At 42.4% G+C, this 18,286-nt stretch overlaps 1 long non-coding RNA gene and 6 other non-coding genes across 7 annotated transcripts in view; all 7 read left to right on the top strand.

The window, feature by feature from the left end:
• The first annotated feature begins 2,307 nt into the window (after positions 1-2,307).
• The window catches only part of LOC147710344 (uncharacterized), a 29,163-nt gene continuing 13,184 nt past the window's right edge, over positions 2,308-18,286 (top strand). The window contains exons 1-15 of the long non-coding RNA XR_015295861.1: positions 2,308-2,384; positions 2,978-3,036; positions 8,629-8,672; positions 9,820-9,855; positions 10,250-10,284; positions 10,485-10,533; positions 11,425-11,475; positions 12,232-12,261; positions 12,463-12,497; positions 13,128-13,164; positions 13,371-13,416; positions 13,666-13,692; positions 14,143-14,187; positions 14,424-14,501; positions 17,333-17,413. This is a non-coding gene — a long non-coding RNA (uncharacterized LOC147710344). The remainder of the gene's footprint in view (positions 2,385-2,977; positions 3,037-8,628; positions 8,673-9,819; positions 9,856-10,249; positions 10,285-10,484; positions 10,534-11,424; positions 11,476-12,231; positions 12,262-12,462; positions 12,498-13,127; positions 13,165-13,370; positions 13,417-13,665; positions 13,693-14,142; positions 14,188-14,423; positions 14,502-17,332; positions 17,414-18,286) is intronic.
• On the top strand, positions 5,014-5,142 carry LOC147710356 (small nucleolar RNA SNORA17). Its single transcript, XR_015296197.1, has one exon. It is a non-coding gene; the product is annotated as a small nucleolar RNA SNORA17 (small nucleolar RNA).
• LOC147710355 (small nucleolar RNA SNORD27) lies at positions 11,092-11,160 on the top strand. Its single transcript, XR_015296330.1, has one exon. It is a non-coding gene; the product is annotated as a small nucleolar RNA SNORD27 (small nucleolar RNA).
• Positions 13,211-13,280, top strand: LOC147710354 (small nucleolar RNA SNORD30). Its single transcript, XR_015296332.1, has one exon. It is a non-coding gene; the product is annotated as a small nucleolar RNA SNORD30 (small nucleolar RNA).
• LOC147710353 (small nucleolar RNA SNORD22) lies at positions 13,775-13,899 on the top strand. Its single transcript, XR_015296331.1, has one exon. It is a non-coding gene; the product is annotated as a small nucleolar RNA SNORD22 (small nucleolar RNA).
• On the top strand, positions 14,287-14,354 carry LOC147710352 (small nucleolar RNA SNORD31). Its single transcript, XR_015296316.1, has one exon. It is a non-coding gene; the product is annotated as a small nucleolar RNA SNORD31 (small nucleolar RNA).
• Positions 17,053-17,181, top strand: LOC147710351 (small nucleolar RNA SNORA21). Its single transcript, XR_015296173.1, has one exon. It is a non-coding gene; the product is annotated as a small nucleolar RNA SNORA21 (small nucleolar RNA).

Here is an 18,286-nt window from a genome sequence, read left to right as displayed (position 1 = left end):
ACGTGCGGGCTGCGCAGTTTTGGACGACCTGCAGTTTTCGCATGGACAGCTCTGGGGCCCCCACATACAGAGCGTTATTTGAGTCCAGCCGGGACTGGATCAGGCCCTGAACTGCCACTTGTTCTGCTTCCATTGGGAGGAGGGGGAGGACCTTCCTTAGTGTTCTAAGTAAGCCAAAACAGATGGCGGAAAGTTTAGTGGCCTGGGTGGAGAAGGAGAGGTTTTTATCCAGCCATACTCCCAGGCTTTTTACACTCTCTTTGGGGATGGGAGGTGTGCCCAAACAACCAGGCCACATGGAAGGAAGTAAAGTGGGTGAAACAGAGCCTATGAGCATGAGCTCCGTTTTGTCTCCATTCAGCTTTAATGAAGAGCCTGTCATCCACTTTTTTATATCCTCTAGGCAGTTCATCAGCTTTCCTGAGGTGTAGCCGGTGCTTTCCTGCGTCAGTGAAACCACTAGCTGGGTATCGTCGGCATATGATACAATTTTTATGCCTGATGGTTCGACGAGCCCAGCCAATGGTTTCATATAGATATTGAAGAGCACAGGGCTCAGAGAGGAGCCCTGTGGTACTCCACAGTCTAGGGGTTTTCTGACTGATGTTATGTCCCCATCAAAGATCTGGAAGGATCTGTTATGCAGGAATGATTCCAGCCATTTTAGAGCGTCGCCTCCGACACCGATGTTATGCAGACGGTTCAGCAGAGTGGCATGGCTGACCGTGTCGAAGGCTGCACTTAGATCAAGGAGGATCACTGCCACTGAAACTGCTGATTGCATTCTATCTGGCCTTACTCCCAGTGTTATGAAACTGCTGATTGCATTTTGTCAGACCTTACTCTTAGAGATAGGAAACTGCTGATTGCATTAGATCAGGCCATACTCACAGTGAGTGTCTTAACTGCTATATATTGGGCCTTGCAGTGATGCAAAGATCCTGATTACATTACAGCATGCCTTATTGACAGTCATATGAAGTATTATGTCTGACCTTGCTCACACTGACAAAGGTTTTGATTGCATTATATCACGTTTTGATCACAGTAACATGAAATGCTTGATCTTATTAGGCATGTATTGATTGCATTATGTTAGGCCTTGTTCTATAGATTGAGTTGGTGTCTGCCCTGTCTCCCTTAGGCCCTGCACACCCTGACTGGATATTTTTCTCAGACGTGCGCATGCTGAGAGTTTAAGAGATTGGCATTGTAAATGACAATGCCTTTTTTTCTATTTTAAAAACCAAAACATAAATAAAAAGCACATCCCCCCTCCGACCCCACGTAATGGAACTCTGCTTTTCTGGGTTTTTTTGGTGGTTTTTTTTTGGGTCTTGACCTGAGAAAATCTACTATGTGTATATATGTATATAGAGATAACTCTAATCACTAGTATATGCAGTAGACCTTTGTACTCTCTACCATACCTATGTGACTCTTAGAGTATATCCATTCGTATCCCTTCCCTATGTATATAGAGATAACTCTAATCATTAGTATATGCAGTAGACCTTTGTACTCTACCATTCCTATGTGACTCTTAGAGCATATCCATTTGTATCCCTTCCTTGTGTATATAGAGATAACTCTAATCACTAGTATATGCAGTAGACCTTTATACTCTGTACCAATCCTAAGTGACTCTTAAAGCATATCCATTTGTATCCGTTCCCTATGTATATAGAGATAACTCTAATCAATAGTATATGCAGTAGACCTTTGTACTCTCTACCATTCCTATGTGACTCTTAGAGTATATCCATTCGTATCCCTTCCTTATGTATATAGAGATAACTCTAATCACTAGTATATGCAGTAGACCTTTGTGCTCTCTACCATTCCTATGTGACTCTTAGAGTATATCCATTTGTATCTCTTCCTTGAGTGACTTTACTATTTGTACATTTGCAATTTTTCTTTCTGTTTGTATCTCTTCCTTGTGTGACTTTACATCTTGCACATTTGCAATTTTTTTCCTGTTTGTTTCTTTTATGTAACGCATGTAATCCTGAATCTTTCTGTTTTGCAACTGGTTCCTATGTAAAGCGCTCTGACACTTTCGCGTAAAGTTCGCGCAATATAAAATCGCATTAAATAAAATAAAATTAATAAATTAGCGTAATACGTTAGTCTTTCGGTTACTGGCGACAGGTTTTCTATTACAACATGGCCACCTTAATCCCGCACAGCACAGACGAGTCTTCGGCATTGATGTATTTGATCCCTTTTCTATGTCACTGATAGACAAAAAAGGGAGCCGCAAGCTGGGCGCGATGGGATGAAGTTTGTCCCTGCCCGGCTGCCGTACTCCGGGTATATAAATGTCTGACGCGGAGCGTGATGTTCTCTGTGTTAACTGCTTATGGGCTCGGTGGCAGCAGGTAATGGTGCGGCGTTGTATGGTTGGGGGGTAGGTCTGTGGCTTTTGTATGTTCATTATTTGGGCTTGTCTGTGACTCTCCTGCTTGCAGAGCAAAGTAGCCCTTTTACGCTGGTGTTTTTGCGGCTAGCGTTCTTTTGTAAATAGGCTCAATTGATCCTGAGCACGTGGGTCACAGCAAATTACTTGACTCGCCTTGGTTGTGATCTAACCAATTCCGTGTGTTGGCGCCGTCAATTCTGTGCTCTTAGTATTCCTCGAATTCGACCATAGAATAAAACGAAACTCCCTACAGCATAGTGATTTCCCTAATTAAAACTATACATCTTAAAACGAAGCGGTTTCTTTGGGCTAGTTGGGAAGCGCTTACGTTCGTCTTCCTGTGGTGCATTATCTGTCTCCTATCCCCTCCATCTTGGAGTTTTGGAAACTTGCTTTTTTCAATTTGAGTAACATAGGCTTATTTAATCGTAAAGTTTGTATTGTTACGGTTTTACTTTTTCTGGCAACCGTAGCTATTTGAAACCTTGTTAATTGTGAAACTCTGGTTTATGTTAGCAAGTGTTAATTTTACATTTTTTTTTTCTCTCTTAGGTGCCACAAGTTGTTGTAGACTACCTGGGCAGTGGTAATTACTGAGTATTATTGCAAAGGTAAACTGGATGTGGATTTAATTTTTAACGTAAACGCGTGCTTATGCTCTAGGGAGAATTCTCAATATATTTTGGCCTGGGCTCTGCAAGGTGTTTGCTGATGGTGCATTCACTATAGATTGTAATTGATATATGCATGGGTTCTCTTGAATGGTTGATAATCACTCGCATAAGATCTTTTGTCCCTCGCTCAGTACTGTACCAGTTAATAACCAGGTAGCCAACTTGAAAGGCATGGAATAACTGCGGTGATCCAACAATTGCTGCTGACCAATCAGGACTCTAATCTAGGTTACCACAGCGGGTCTCAACAAGCTACGTTCTATGACTGCTTAACAATTAGTTTTCAGACTAATACACTACCGGCTTGGCAGTTCGTGCTGGACTGTTCCCACGAGGCCCATGGGCAGACTGATTTGCATATGGCCATGTCTGAACTGGGGCTGACAGAGTGGGCTAAAGAACGGTGATGGATTAAACCCAGATCAGTTGACTGGGGGTGAGTGCTTGTATTGTCAACACTCCGTCCATCATTTCCTTTGGTTTTTCGTCCGATGTAATCTGGCATCATTCCTCCCTATGTTTGCACCAAGTTTTCAGATGTGTGTTCCTTTTTTAAAGGCAAACAGACTTGCTCAGTTTTACATCTGGATTGCCGTTAAGGATATTCCAGTTTGTGACATTTTTAATTTTTTTATTAGGTTAGTCGAATCAGGAAAAATGACTGACCAATATAATCTGTTTCTGGTCTGTTCAACCTGCTTTCCTAGTTGTAAAACATGGCTCTTTTTGAAATATTGACCACGTTTCGGGAAGCCCCTCTTTCAAACAGTTTCTCAGTAACTGGAGAAATAGTCCAAATTAGGTTATCCCCCTCTGATTTAGAGTGGAACTAGAATAGCGTAATGTTTTTGTCAGTGGGCTTGTGTTCAACTTGGAGATGTTCATCCACCACATTAATGGAAGTGTACCAAAAATCTATTTTGGGGTCACTAATGCTGTGATTTTAAGTTAGCGTCTCATAGGTACAACCAAGCCTAAACTTAATTTAACATTGCTTGGGCCACCCTTGCCCCTAAACAAACTATCAATGAAGTGATACCAGCATTTCAGTTCATAAAAATGGGGCAATCCTTGTAAATCTATAAAACTTCATCTGAAAACAGGGGTTATGAGTAGGCCTGGGCGGTAAATTCCGTTAGCGGAATTTGGGTAATTTCGCGTTCGTGGAGAACGCAAACTGGCCCGATAATTCAGCTTTATGCGACTTCGCAAAATTTTTTGCTTGTTCATGTTCGCAGGATATTTCCCCTGAGAACACAAACAGCGATTGCGAACAGTAAAACATCGCGAACAAGCACTTCTGCATTTTGGCAGAGATTTTTAACCGTTTCGTGGAGATTTGCGTAATGCGATTACGCAAATTCCACCCACCCCTAGTTAGGAGTATTGGTGATAACCCCCAGATGGAACAGATCGGCTTTGAATATCATTAATTGTTTTTTTTGTGGTATTTTTTTCTGATAATTTTTATGCTTCACTGTCGTACTGTGAAGATTTTCGTTTTTTAATTGAGAATGAATTCAGTTTTTACTTGTATATGAAACGGCTTGATATAACATTGTACTTGTGTGGTTTTTTTTTATATAAATCATAAGGGTCTACAAATGACCAGATTAAATCATGTGTAAAACCTCCATGGTGGTACTGAATTGTAGACTTGAGTTTAAGAATTAGATGAGCGTATTAGTCTGGGGAACTACAGTTGAGCTGAGCCCTGGGCTTGTCAAATCCATTTTCTGTTATCTTAAGCATGTAGGACTGCTGTAGTCAATAGCCAAACATTCTGGCTTTCCTAATGCTGGTAAATGTATTGGTTCAGATTTTAATATAGGTAGCTACTGTTGCTGCACCATTGTTAAATACAAGTTTTGAATTGGACCAGATTTGGTTGTCAACGTCTTTAAAAATCCTTTATTTGCCCCTTTAGTGTTGCAGACATGCCTGTTGTGTCGTGTTTGTGTCATTGGGTGGCATACAGTATACTGGCTATATCTAAGTTCGGTGTTCAGTACCATGAATACCTAAAGATGGTAGCCAGACAAGTTTTACCTTGCTTGTTGATTATTTAATTGTTTAAAGCCTGTTGCGCAGAAACCTGTGGTGAAGTAAAACTTCACGTTTTTATCTTAAAATTCAGTCTTAATATTGACTGTGTGTGCCATGTCAGCTCGTCTGTGTTCTTAGCGCAATTCTGCGAAATGGCATTGCATATTACCCCGTGTTTGCTTTTTTTATGTAAATTGGCTTCCTTTCTGAAGGAAATTAAGTATTTTGCTATGGGGGGGGGGGGGGGGGGATTGGGAGGGGGGCTTTGAACAATCTGTTGCAGGTTGGGTCGCTATAATTTAGATATGGCAAGTTCTGTTTCTGACCTGTAACTTTTTTTTGTGTTGCATACTAATAGCACTTAGCTTGCCAAGGCCAACTGTTTGTAATGAGTGTTTAACCACAATCACTTTATTCTGCTACCTTGTCTTGAAGTACGTACTTTGTGCTTAAATTTATAATCCTTCCGAAACTGAATTGCATCATTTTTAGTTCTGTTTGACAGTGCAATTATCTATTTACCTGCACTTAATAGTGGGCTTTGCCACTGTTCAGAGAAATAGAACTTCCCTTATGCTGGCCTGTCTTGTGTATCGTTCATCTTGAGCCCAGTGGAGACTGTTTTACTTCATCATAGTAAATTGGACACTGGGCCCGATTTCACTAAGGTAAACTGAGATGAAAGTTTTACTTTAGGTATTCACAAAGGGCATTTACAAGTAGTAAAGTACTCTACACCTGTGCTGATGCCATGAGCACTCAGGATGATTAACAGCCTAACACCAGTTTAAGTGGATTTTTATTTTCAGTCTTGCCTAGTGCTTGAATTTGAAGCAATAGGTGGTTACCATACAACTGCAGAGATGAACTTTGATTAAATAAATGAATAACCTAGGAATTGAATGACTCCCTCTTAAATCTGTTAACCATAAAAGGGAATCCTGGTGTTAGTCCATGATCTTCAGGAACGTCAATGTCTTTAATACAATCCTGAAGCTTCAGGTGACTGGGCAAAAGGATTTTCTTTCTTACAAGATCAGAAAAGGCTGACTTTTAGTACACTAGACAAGGGGCAGAGGGAGGAACACAAACAGTACAGGGCCATACAGGTGAATCTTTAATCCAAAAACTACTCCCAAGTGGGTCACAGGCTCCTCTGCTCTGAAGTGTAACGCCTCCGTTTGTCACAATTGAGCTTCAGGGGCCGTTTTAAAAAAAAAGTTCTTATCCAAGAGTCCCCTTCAAGCAGTTGTGCATTTACGTTCTTATCCAAGAGTCCCCTTCAAGCAGTTGTGCATTTACGTTCTTATCCAAGAAGCCCCTTCAAGCAGTTGTGCATTTACGTTCTAAGTGGAGGGAGACAATCGCTAAGTATGAAGCAGGTTGTTTCAATAAGACCTAATTGAAAAGCCATAGCTGCAAATGACATCCACCAGTGGAGTCTGATGTTCAAGGTGAGGCTCAACAACGGGCCTTTAGGGACTCCACAGATGAATGGCTTTGGTTTTAAGGAGTAATGTTTCATGACTGCTTGGGAAGGGTTACTCAACTATGAGAACCACTTAAATGATAAATATTAAATTACAACAGACTTTACTGTGTCTCGCAGCAGATTGAGACACCTTCAAGAAGAACATACTGATCTAATAAAAATAAGTGCCACACTACCTCCTTGATAAAGTTGCCTCTGCGTTCTGTCCGAAGCCTGTTGAGTTCACTTTGTAAATATTGCATTTGAAGGCAGGAAGCTGTTGGTGCACTTTTATTGTGGCAGGAAATGGAAGGAGCAGCAATAGTTAGTAGACACTGCAGGGTGCTCATTGTATGTTCAGTTGATGGACATCTGCTAAGTAGCCTTGCATGATTTAGGAACCACCTCCGGTTCTAAGGAGGCCTTGTATGAAGATAGAAGCCACAGGCAAATAGAATCAAGCTTCATTAGGAGAAGCGGACATGAACCAATTTTGTCAAGTTAACAATTTTGTATGTGCTGGAAATAATAGGAGGAACCTACATTCGTGGTCTAAAAGTAGGAGGGAGGTTTCAGAAATCCTCTTGCGGCATTAATCCTCTTCTGGATTCACATGCTGTTCCTTCCGCCATTTAGTGTCTGATTTTTAGGTCTCGACTGGCTTACACTGCGCAGCAGTGTCACGCAGCTCGAGAAATGTTTTTCACATACTGGGGTTGAACCCACCTCTCTTCCATTGGCTAGCTCCATAAATGGGAGGCTAGCCATTGGAAGAGAATGTCACTCATTCTTGGAGCAGATTCGTGGGCGTTTGTTTTTTTTTTTGTTTTTTAAGCCCCGCCACTTTGTTTCGTCATGAAGAGGTGGCCCGTTGTGGGTGTTTCTCGGACTGCAGCGGGCAGCTGTTCCCGGACTCTCCGCCACTCTTAAAATGGCTGCTGTGCAGAGGACTCGCTGAGCAGTGCGCCCCCCTCCGCCACTGCTGCTGCCTCCTTTCCGGCTTCCTCCTCCGCCCACTGCTGCTGGAGTCTCCCATTAAAAGTATTGAATCCCTATTGAAAAATGCAGGTACTCCGTACCCATTTAAAGCAATGCACTACATTATGGTGAATGGCATCACTAAAATGGAAAAAAATGTATTTGGCTTCTGGAACTGCGATTTCTGTGCCCTCCGTATGGCAGCATTCAACCGGAATACTCATGCACCACACATTTATCGCTAAGCACTAACACTCACATGTACTGTCTGTGAAATGCATGCACGACTCACATTGTACCGGGGGCGGCTGCAATCATGACGTAGCCGCAGATCACGTGACATGCACAGCTCCTTTAAACACAGCCTCCTCCCGCGAGCCACTATTTCGAAAGATCATGGCAGACAGGAAGGAAAGTCCGAACTCTGTGCTAGGTAGAGCCTTGTCCTGTAACAGCCTGAATGTGGGCATCCCTGCGGCCACCTCAACGTCCCCTACCTCGAAGGTCAGTGACTGGAAGCAATCTTCAGTTTGGTTTTTCTACTGTTGGGTCTAGAAGCAAAGGGAAACACTACCTAGTTTTGGGCGAAATCCCCGAAAGAATCCAGGCATTCGTGTTTTATTTTTGTGGACTCTGGAAGCATATTTCTGAAGGCCAAAGATCCTTTTCAATCCTGGAAACCTTTGAAATTATCTGCTGCTTGAATAGTCGAGGTATAATGAAAAGATCTGAATTTCCAAAGTATGTGCTTGTCTCTGGGCTGTCCTGTATTCCACATGCTGGTGTTTGTTCACCTTGACCTTAAATTGCTTTAAATATTTTGTATTCGACATGTGCCTTAACTATTTTCACAATAACATTGGGCAAGAGTGACACATGGTCCCTATTTCATATTATTCTCCCTGATAAGTCGGAGATCTTATTCATTATTGCCTAATTTTTGTAACTTAAACCGCATTCCAGATATTTAAATTATTTTACTACCTTTTTTATGCAGCTTTTAGATGCGTCTTTTTGTTTTTCTTTGCCTGTAGCCATGAAGACTGTTAAGTTTGGCGAGCCTGCCTGTTCCATGAAGGTGAGCATATTTCAATTCGTCAAACTAACTCTGCTCTTAAAGGTGCTGTGTAGGACAGTGGTGGCTGGGAGACTAATGTCAACACTGCTCCATAAGCACTCTGAATGATTGAACAGTCAAACACAATTTGTTCTATTTAGAGCTGAATGTGTATCAAATAACAGGTGGGTCCAATACAGTTGCAACTTCAGTAACTTGAAGACCATGTGACCACCTACCTGGGCCCAGAGGAATTTGAAATAAAATACTGCCAAGCCTTTTTAGAAGTTGACTTACTGGAAAAAATTTCATCCATGAAGTCAGTTTTTTAGGATTACATAGCAGCGCAATTTGTTTTCTCAAGGCATGTTGTATACATTTGTTTAAATCCCACCCTTTGCTTTTTTATTACTTTGGTTGTCCTTTATGAAGGTTGGTGGTTAAACTTTGCTCTTTGTCCCTCCTTTTTATAGGTCTCGTGCGCATGCACTGCATAGAATAAAGACCTGTAGCAATCACTATGGATTTTGGCCCAAAAGTGCTCGCGTTGCATGGCCTTCAATGGCAACACATGCACGTTTGGAGATTCCCTTGTGGGAGCGAGCAGCTGACTCCATAGGTTATATTATCGTGCCTTACTGCTCGCTCCCGCAAGGGAATTGCGCAGGCCCCCCCTTCCTGCGTGAGCTTGTGTGTTTTTGCAATAGTTAAATATTGCTGCTTCTGCATTTGAAGTCTTCCTTGGTATGAGCACGCATAATGCACTGTTGTAAGCAACACAGTGGAGAATATCTGTTCCAAATGTCACGCTAGATACAGAGTATAACAAAAGTACCATGCACCTACCGACTTCTTCAATAAACTATGAAGGGGCAGAGTGCGAGCAAACGCCCAGCCACAGAACTTCACTTGACCACGTGGTGGTTGGCCTTCTCCGCAGTGGTGGTTGGCCCTCTCCGCAGTCTTCCTATGATGAGACTTTTCACAGACCTGTTCTGAATTTCCGTGCGGAAGTGTTTCTCTGAGTAAGACTGTGCCCCACGCCCCGTGTCTGACATGCACCACTTTAGATAAAGCTACTGAAGTAATATTTAATAGACTCCCACACCCTTGTTTTACACTCCTGCTGCAGGTAACTACTTTTAATATTGACTTCTTTATTTTGTAGTTGGGCAAAATGCTTCTGGACCTTACTGACAATCGGGTGAGTAAATTCGATTCTGCAGTTTCTCAATGTCCTTGTATCCCACTAATTATCACTCGGGTACTGCAATTAATGGTCCTATTATAAATTTAATAAACTACCGAGGCAGGTGTAGTAAGCACTATAGAAATGCAATTATAATACAAATAAGTAACTAGTCTTGAAGCCAGTTTTCACAGTTCACATTGCGACCCATTCACCGCAGGCATCTATCTATGTAGCTTTGCTTAGATTTAAGCGGGTATGCAATGCTGCAACGATAACCGAACTCTCTCTTTCTGACTGTTAGTGGAGACTTCTTTACCAGATCCTGAGCAGCATAGCTTAACCACATGTGCAAAGTGTTAATGTGCTACCAGCACATCTAACCTTGGATTTTTTTTTCCTCTCCTAGAATGACTTGCTGTATGTCGCAATGGCTACAACCAGGTATGTTCCGCTGCAAGCAATTTAAGGTGTGCCTAAAATGTAGTAATCACTCTGTAGTTTAAAGTTCTTTGACTGTCTAGTGATGTTTAACAAGCACATAGCTGACCTTTTGTGATGTATTCGAACGCTGAGCTAGTTGCCCTGCTTAGGAGTAAGACTAGTGTTGAAGAAACTCTAGTGCATCCAATCTTTGATTTCAGGTCTCTAGCTCCTGTTGCAAAGCGTGATACACAACCCTGCTGACTCCGGGTAAGTTTGTGTGCCTTGATTTCATGATTGCCTTTGTGGTTGCGCAGGTTTTAATAAATTGCACAGGTTTTAATAAATTTGTCTTGTGAGGTGTGGGTACTCTTCTGACACTGGTACCATAAGTACCGTTTGGTTCCCCGACTCTATTTAGCAACTAGCATTAACTGAAGCTTTACCATCAGTGGAGCTCGAGGGAGCAAACTACTTATGTCAGGCGTCTTTAACAAGGTGTCTCGGTTTGAGCAGCTTGAGTGAAAGCAACGTTTTTGACAATTTTAGAGTGGTTTACAGCACACAGGCCTCTGCAGTCGAGGAATAACATAACTTGACTCGTCTATTTTTAGCTCCTTGCAGAATTGGGCAGGTTCTGCAGTAAATTCATTCAATGCATATCTTCACACATGGCACCGAGGAGAGCAGCATGTCGGACGCGCCCAGTCATATGCCATTTCTTAGTCCAGTTTTACGTTCTGTAATCCATCACTGATTTTAAATGATGCCAAACCAGTAGCCCAGAATTCTTTCTTCTGTGTTTAATGAACTCGCTACAAAGTTTCTGTTCCATGATGAATTCTATAGACAAGCATATGGCTGACTGTATGGTGATGCCATCTTTAATCTGAGAACAGAATAATAAAGGGGTGGGCATTGCCCAGAAATGGTCTTTGGCAAGAGAACCACTTGGATGCTTAGTGGCTGGTGATGCTCACGACAAACCCCCTAGAATGTAGTAATAAACCACTCTGTAGTCTAAAATGCCCTAATCAATGATGTTTAACAAGCACATGGCTGATCTTTTGTGATGTATCTGAATGCCGAGCTAGTTGCCCTTCTTACGAGTAGGACTAGTTGTGTCGGAGACATTCTAATGCATCCAAACTTTGCTTTCAGGTCTCGTGCTCCTGCTGCAAAGCGTGATCCACAACGCTGCTGACTCTCCAGGTAAGTTTGTGGACCTTCATATCATGGGTTTTCATGCTTTGTGGTTTACCCTCTGCAAATGAGGAGTTTTGGAGTGGACTCACTTGTGACATTTGTAAAATGTACTATTGGGTTCCCCGCACTATTTAGCAACTGGCTTTAACTGAAGCATTACCATCAGTGGCGCTCAAAGGAGCAAACCACTTGATGTCAGTTGTCTTAAACAACGTGTCGAGGTTTGAGCAGCATGGGTGAAAGCAACATTGTTTTTGACCATTTTAGAGTGGTTTAAAGCACACCGGCCTCTCCTCTGCAGAGGAGGAATAACATGAGGGAACTGCTCTACACTATTTTTAGCTCCACTCGTAGAATTGGGCAGGTTCTGCAGTAAATTCGTTAAATGGGGATTTTTTTTTTCATACATGGCACCGAGTAGATAGCCGGCATTTTGGGAATTCCTTCGCCAGCACCCAGTTATGTGCAATTTCTTAGTCTAGTTTTATGTTCTGTAATCATTCAATGATTTTGAATTATGACGCCAAACCAGTAGCCCATAATTCAGTCTTCAATGTGTTTAATGAACTCACTACAAAGGTTCTGTTACGTGATTAATTCTATAGACCAGCATATGGCCGACTGCTTTGATAATCTTTTATCTGAACAGAATAATTAAAGGGGGGGGCGATGCCCAGAAAACCTTTTCATGGGCAAGAGAACCACTTAGTTGTATGAGCATTATCAGACACTAAGCAACCAAATTTTTTTTTCTTTTTTCAGGATGAGGCTTCATGAATGGACACTCAAAAGGTAAGTACTCGTCTGTCAGGATGGGGGGGGGACAGGGTTTTGATATTTCTTTACCTCCACATGATGATTTAAGTCTCGTTCGTCTGAAACTCTGTGAAGAACACTCCTAGCATGGTGGAGTTCTGATGGTGGTAAAGCAATCGGTGCATGTGATGGTGTGACTGTATGACATGCTCTTATACCTGCGCATCTTTCTTTCAGATCAGTCTTGACTCGCCAGGAACCAAGCATGGCAGGTAAACTACATTTTAAAATAACTTCTAGGCTGGCTGCAGTAGTCTGAGAGGATGAAATGGGTTAACCTATTACTAGCTGGACGACTTCAGTCTCATGGCACCGAAGGCCTGATCTCTGACTGCCCTCACCTTTTCAAATGTTTACTTAGCGAGTCTGATACTGATGCAGTCTTTATTTTGTTGGTGGCTGTACTGATGCTGAGGCGGACTCCTTTCAAGGAATGGATTACTTTAGTTCTAGAAGGGTCTGCATCGCTTTAGCTGGGTTGGGTACAAGGAAAGGTTGTTGAGGCCTATATTGCCGTCGCCTCCTCCCCAGGTAGCTGTGATGTTAGTGCCACTAGCGTGTGGTGCTTTGTTTTCGGTTAAGAACAAAGCATGCATATTTTGGGACCCAACCTTCCACGTGGAAGGAGTAGGGTAAAGTTAAGATCCCTACAGGGGGCCTTCCTAGTTCAGATGAACACTGCTCTGATGCAGGTTACATTTCAAAGCGCTGTCTGTGATGAGTACACTAGCTCACTTTGATTCCTTGTGAAACGTACCGAACAACTGACAACGCAGAGGGGCTGGGAAATGTTCTTGCTCTAGCTGCACACTGCCTCACCATGCACATTGCTTTCCCGATAGGTCTCCGCGGCTGACAGTCGTCTTGCAGTCTCTCAGGGTAAGTTGTATTATGGGGCACCCCTTGGGTGTCTTTAGATGTCCACTGATATGATGATTTACTTATGGAATCTCGTTCGGCTGAAATTCTGATGAGACCTTGTTTTTCTGACAGCTGGGGTGGGGGTTCTGGTTGTGTGCCCGTCTGAATGATGCAGGTGACGAGTTAAAGGGGCAGTGTTAATGTGCATGCTTTTGGTCTTTCAGATTAAAGTGGTATCCTGATATTAGGCTGGGGCGAACTGCTTTGCAGGTAATATATTGGATGCTAGAGCTCGCATTTCACCCTCCCCAACCCCCACCCAACCAAGTTATATAAACTGCCTCATGGCTTCAATCTGAATGTTGCCCTTTCCCATCTGGAATGGTAGACTTGTAACCACTATACCTTGAGCCTTGGCTTTGATAACTTGTCACTATCCCGATTAGATAGGACCCCTCTCCCTGCCTCTCCTATCCCATTTGAATGATTTTTTGTAAAGTCTTTCTTTTTGATTTACAGGTCCAGCCGCTCCCCTGGGTTGCTTAGGTGAGCGTCTTAAATCTCTATATAATATTATAGAAGGGGGGGGGGGGTGCAATGCATAGCCTTGCATGTATGCAGTGACCAGTCGAGATGATGAAATCCTCACACGTCTTACTATCTGTCTGGTGCCAGAACCTGCAAAGGTGAACCCACTGGCACCGCCAGTGTGATAAGAGGACCACTTGTTCCAGATGGAACAGTCTGACAGACTTGGTTCAGCTGTCGAATTTCAGCTTTAGATGGCATGTACCGCTGAGTTAGTGTTGTAGTGCTTGGTGTTTATGATGTAGCCAAACTGTGTTACTTGTGAAGTTCTTTGATATTTTGGTGTGGTTCATTGCCACTGACACTGGAACAAGAGTGCAAATTAGTGGGAATGGCGGCGGGGGTCGTTGTCTGGGTGAAGTGGGGTCTTGTTTTGCTACATTTATTTACTGAGTATTTTTGTTGCAGGATTCAGTCCAGGGATGCAGCGTCTTGACTCCTAAGTAGCAACGGGTAAGGCACATTTCATGATGTAGTGATACTAGTGGGATCAAAGCATTGGCTGGCTTTTGAGGTGCTGGACCCTGAGCAGCTCTTTATTTTCCTGTCTGTGAGCGTTGTGATGAACCAATTACCGCCCCAGTCTGATTTATGTGACTGATAGGTATTTTCTGAAGCTAAACTTAGTGTACTGTTATCTACTGCAGCCCTGAGATGTGGGTTTTAACTCCTTCTCCTGTTTCTTACAGTGTTTGGAAAATCCTCAACTCCTACGTCGTAGCATGACTTGGAAGTGCTTCTCTTTCAAAGGGAGGCAACTGCAATGGGTAAGCGGCTACTTGTATCAATTGGCACTTAGGTGCAGATGTGAAGTGACTCCAAATCGATGCGACTTTTCCTTGGGTAGGGAGGCTGGCTCTGGAAGTTTAAAGCCTTGCTGCCGAAGTTGGCGTGTCTTCTAAATTGCCATTCTGATATCTTGACTACTCCATTCTTTGTATGTCGAAGCTTCAGTCACCACCCTAGCTCCACAGCAGTACAGCACCCCCGTATGTACCCCTAAAACATTTCCCACCAGAGCCCATGTCGACCGGTTTAGTTTCTTGTAGTCCTTTATTTCAGTATAATTTAGATCATATACAGACTAATACATTTCATACCATAGTTTAATTTTAAGCTTGTAAGTTGTGTAAACTATCGTCCTAAAATGAGAACCTTAAGTCTTAAAGATGAGGCCAATTGTACATGCCAGTCAGTTGGCACATTTTTCACCTAATCAGAGCGCTTCTGATATAGCTCACAAGAGCGACATTACTGTAGAGCCTAGTTGTAAAAATATTTAGGCCAGCTAATATGAACCTTGTCCAATCTAACCTCGGCTATATAATTGGGTGTAAGGCCCCAGACCTGTAGAAAGGGATCGTGTTTTCGAGTGCTACCACTTAGCATCTCTAAAGCTTCAAATGCCCAGTTTTAAAACTTGGTGTAGTTAAGTTTGCCCTTTCTTCAGACAAATAGTTGGAAAAGTTGGTACTCCAAAAATACTAACCCTCAAACTACATGAGTCCTAGCTAGGATATTTTTTTTTGGGGGGGGGGGGGGGCATGACTATCAAATGATTGAGAAGCTAACCCTTAAATCTTAATACCAATCAATGCCACATAATTACACTGAATGCAACATACACTCCACATAATACCACTCTGTGCCACATAATTACTCTACCCTATGCAATGTAAATACACCACATAATACCACTCAGTAGCACATAATTACACGTCACAATTACTCTATTCAATGCAACATAATACATGCCCCAATACCACTGTCACGTAATTTCACACCACCTAATTGCTCTACTCCATGCAACATAAATACCCTGCACAACGGCACTCTATGCCACATACCACCAATCGACATAAATGCCCTCCACACCTTCGCAAAATTTCACTCTACCACAGTTCCAGGCCACACCTTTCAACTCTACACATTTCCAATATAAACCACATAATTACACCCCTAACAACCTATTTCAACTCCACAATATAACTCCAATCCACACCATATAGTGGCACCACCTGAACACCAAACATCACTCACCACCACCATTTTGCATCCGCACACTACCTAAGCATCACGTCAGTATGCCCTCTGAATCTGGCCTATGTTGATTCTCCCTTGGTGTCAGTTCGCTGCTCCGTGGTGTTATTAAATTACTGTTTTCCAACCTCCACTCCCCTGTCCGACGCACGCAAGGGGTTAAAGCAGGTTGTTCAGTTGTATATAATGTCTTGGTTTGTATTAAGGTAACAAACATGCTTAACACTTTTTATTATAACTTTTCAACATGATGCACAGCAGCCACAATGCTCTACAACATAGTTCTGGCTAAACACAAGGTCCCAAAGGCAAGGCCTACTGGCTATGCCTATGCTTGTCTGCTTTAACTCCCAAGAACAGCACCTAACCTAATCTTTTCACTTTGTGGCATTTATTTGTCTTGGACTGCTTGCTTTTGTGGCAGCTAAAAGACCTTGTCCTTCTCCATTTAAATATTTGCGACACAAGGGCTTGATAGCGTGTGCTCCAATCACTTCCTCCCCATCGCTGCTTTAAACCCATTGGTCTTTGTCCTGCAATTCATTGTCATCAATGTTTCGATCGCCCCCCGTGATCTGTTTCGAGTCTCTGCAGTCCTGTTCATTCAGGTGATTTGGTTTTCAGCCCAAAGACATGCTGCTTGCATTCTTATACCCCTGTACGTGTTGTATGCTATTCATACTTTACCAGAAGTTATGCTCGTATGCATTTGAAAGTTTATTGGATGTATCCTTGTTCTAAACAAAACCAGGTTTAACCAAAATGTGTTGAACTTGTTTTTTGCATATGTTTTTAGCAATGTCTGGACTAGCTTTTGGTTTTTCAAATTGTTACAGGGTTATGTCAGATTAGTTAAATTACAAGCCAAGGCTACAACCTGGATACTTTAACTTAGTAACTTCGCCACTATTGGCAACATGTTGCAGCAATGCCTGGCCACCCCGCACTTGCCCTGGTAACTGTCACACGTTAGTACATGCTTTATTCTCCCATACTGGCTGCCAGCACCAAAAATGTGTATGAAATGCTTTGCTCTTGGAAACTTAAACTGCGTCTGAAGTGCAAAAGCATGAAACAATCCTTACTGTCAAGAGTTCGACCAATTGTGGCACCCCATACATTAACTCTACATTTTTCTTACTTCTGAGTGCAAAGGGCATCAAAGCAGTGTTGAATCCGATCTATGGACTTAATCCTTTAACTTGCTAGTGATGTTGATCACTATAGAACAGGATGTGTTGATGACCAGATAAGAACCATTGATGTGCATGCTGAATGCCCCTTCTAAAAGCACTTGCTGGGCCTCTTGTGGCTCAGTGAGTTGTCGTTGAAGGGCAAAGCAACAACGCTGCGTTTGGGTGAGGTGGCTGCTGTGTGCAGTTTACCTCAATCCGTTGCGTGACAGGTGCACCCAAGCCTTGCAAGAGTGGGTGTTTCCATGAATATCTTGTTCCAAATTCAGTGGAAGTGTCTGAAGACAGTTGTACTGTAAATCTTACATGGGGATAGTATTTTAGTGTAAAATAGCCGCGTGACCCCAGTTTTCTTTATTCTTCAGGACATAGTTCATTGTGTGCTAAGTTTTGCATCTCACTTGGACTCCCTGTGTTATTCGTGATCAACTGCTGTGGAGATAAAGGTAAGTCCCAGTGGATTATAAGAAGCAACTGTAGAGTTTAGATTTACTGAGTAACTCAAAGTGAGAATTCTGTGCAGGATATTTTGTGCTCTAATTTTAGAGTGGTGATGCACTGACTAACGACGCTGGGTTTTGTGCTCATTCAGTACATGTAATAAGCTACTGCTACATGTGTCATGCCCCTTTTAGAATCCATGCTGGTAGCAGCAACAAGAGCAAGTTGAGCTCAGCACAATGGGCACTAATGTGCAGAAAAGGTATTTGTTTGCAGAACTACTCAGTTTAATGCTGCTTGTCTGGCACATTATATTGCAGGTGATTATGAAAAGAGGTTCATAACGACTGAGCATTGAAGGTCCAAGGATTCCAGGACTATCTGTTTTCACAGAGGTGTTTGTGGAGGAAACATACTCAAACTCTGGACCTTTTTAAAGTTTTAGAAAAGAACAGTTTTTTAAAAGGTAGAGTATATTTTCCAGGTTTTTGTGCGTGCTATTTTTAAGGTTAAATCCTGTAATCGTTGATTCAAATTTTCATTCAACAAATTAGGTCGACCCAAGGTTTAGTCTCAAGAGAGGTGATCACTTTCCACCCAACGAGACGTGCAGCCACATCAATTTTCCAGATTGAATTTTTAAGGATCTGCCTTTTTTATATATATCGATCATGATGAATCTTTGAGAATCCAGTTGATTATTACTGAGTAACTGAATCCTAGAGAGCCCTGGCGCAATTCGCCAAAGAGGGCGAGACACGTATCGGGTGTCTTTGTTCAATTTTGCACAATAACATTTTTTATACTCTTTCTAAACCTTGGATCGACCTCGTTTGTTGAATGAATTTGAATCAACGATTACAGGATTTAACCTTAAA

Source organism: Lissotriton vulgaris, chromosome 5, assembly GCF_964263255.1.
Source record: "Lissotriton vulgaris chromosome 5, aLisVul1.2, whole genome shotgun sequence".
In the NCBI taxonomy this organism is placed as follows: Eukaryota; Metazoa; Chordata; class Amphibia; order Caudata; family Salamandridae; genus Lissotriton; species Lissotriton vulgaris.
The sequence above is the reverse complement of the archived record's forward strand: the minus strand, read 5'-3'. Positions and strand labels throughout refer to the sequence as shown.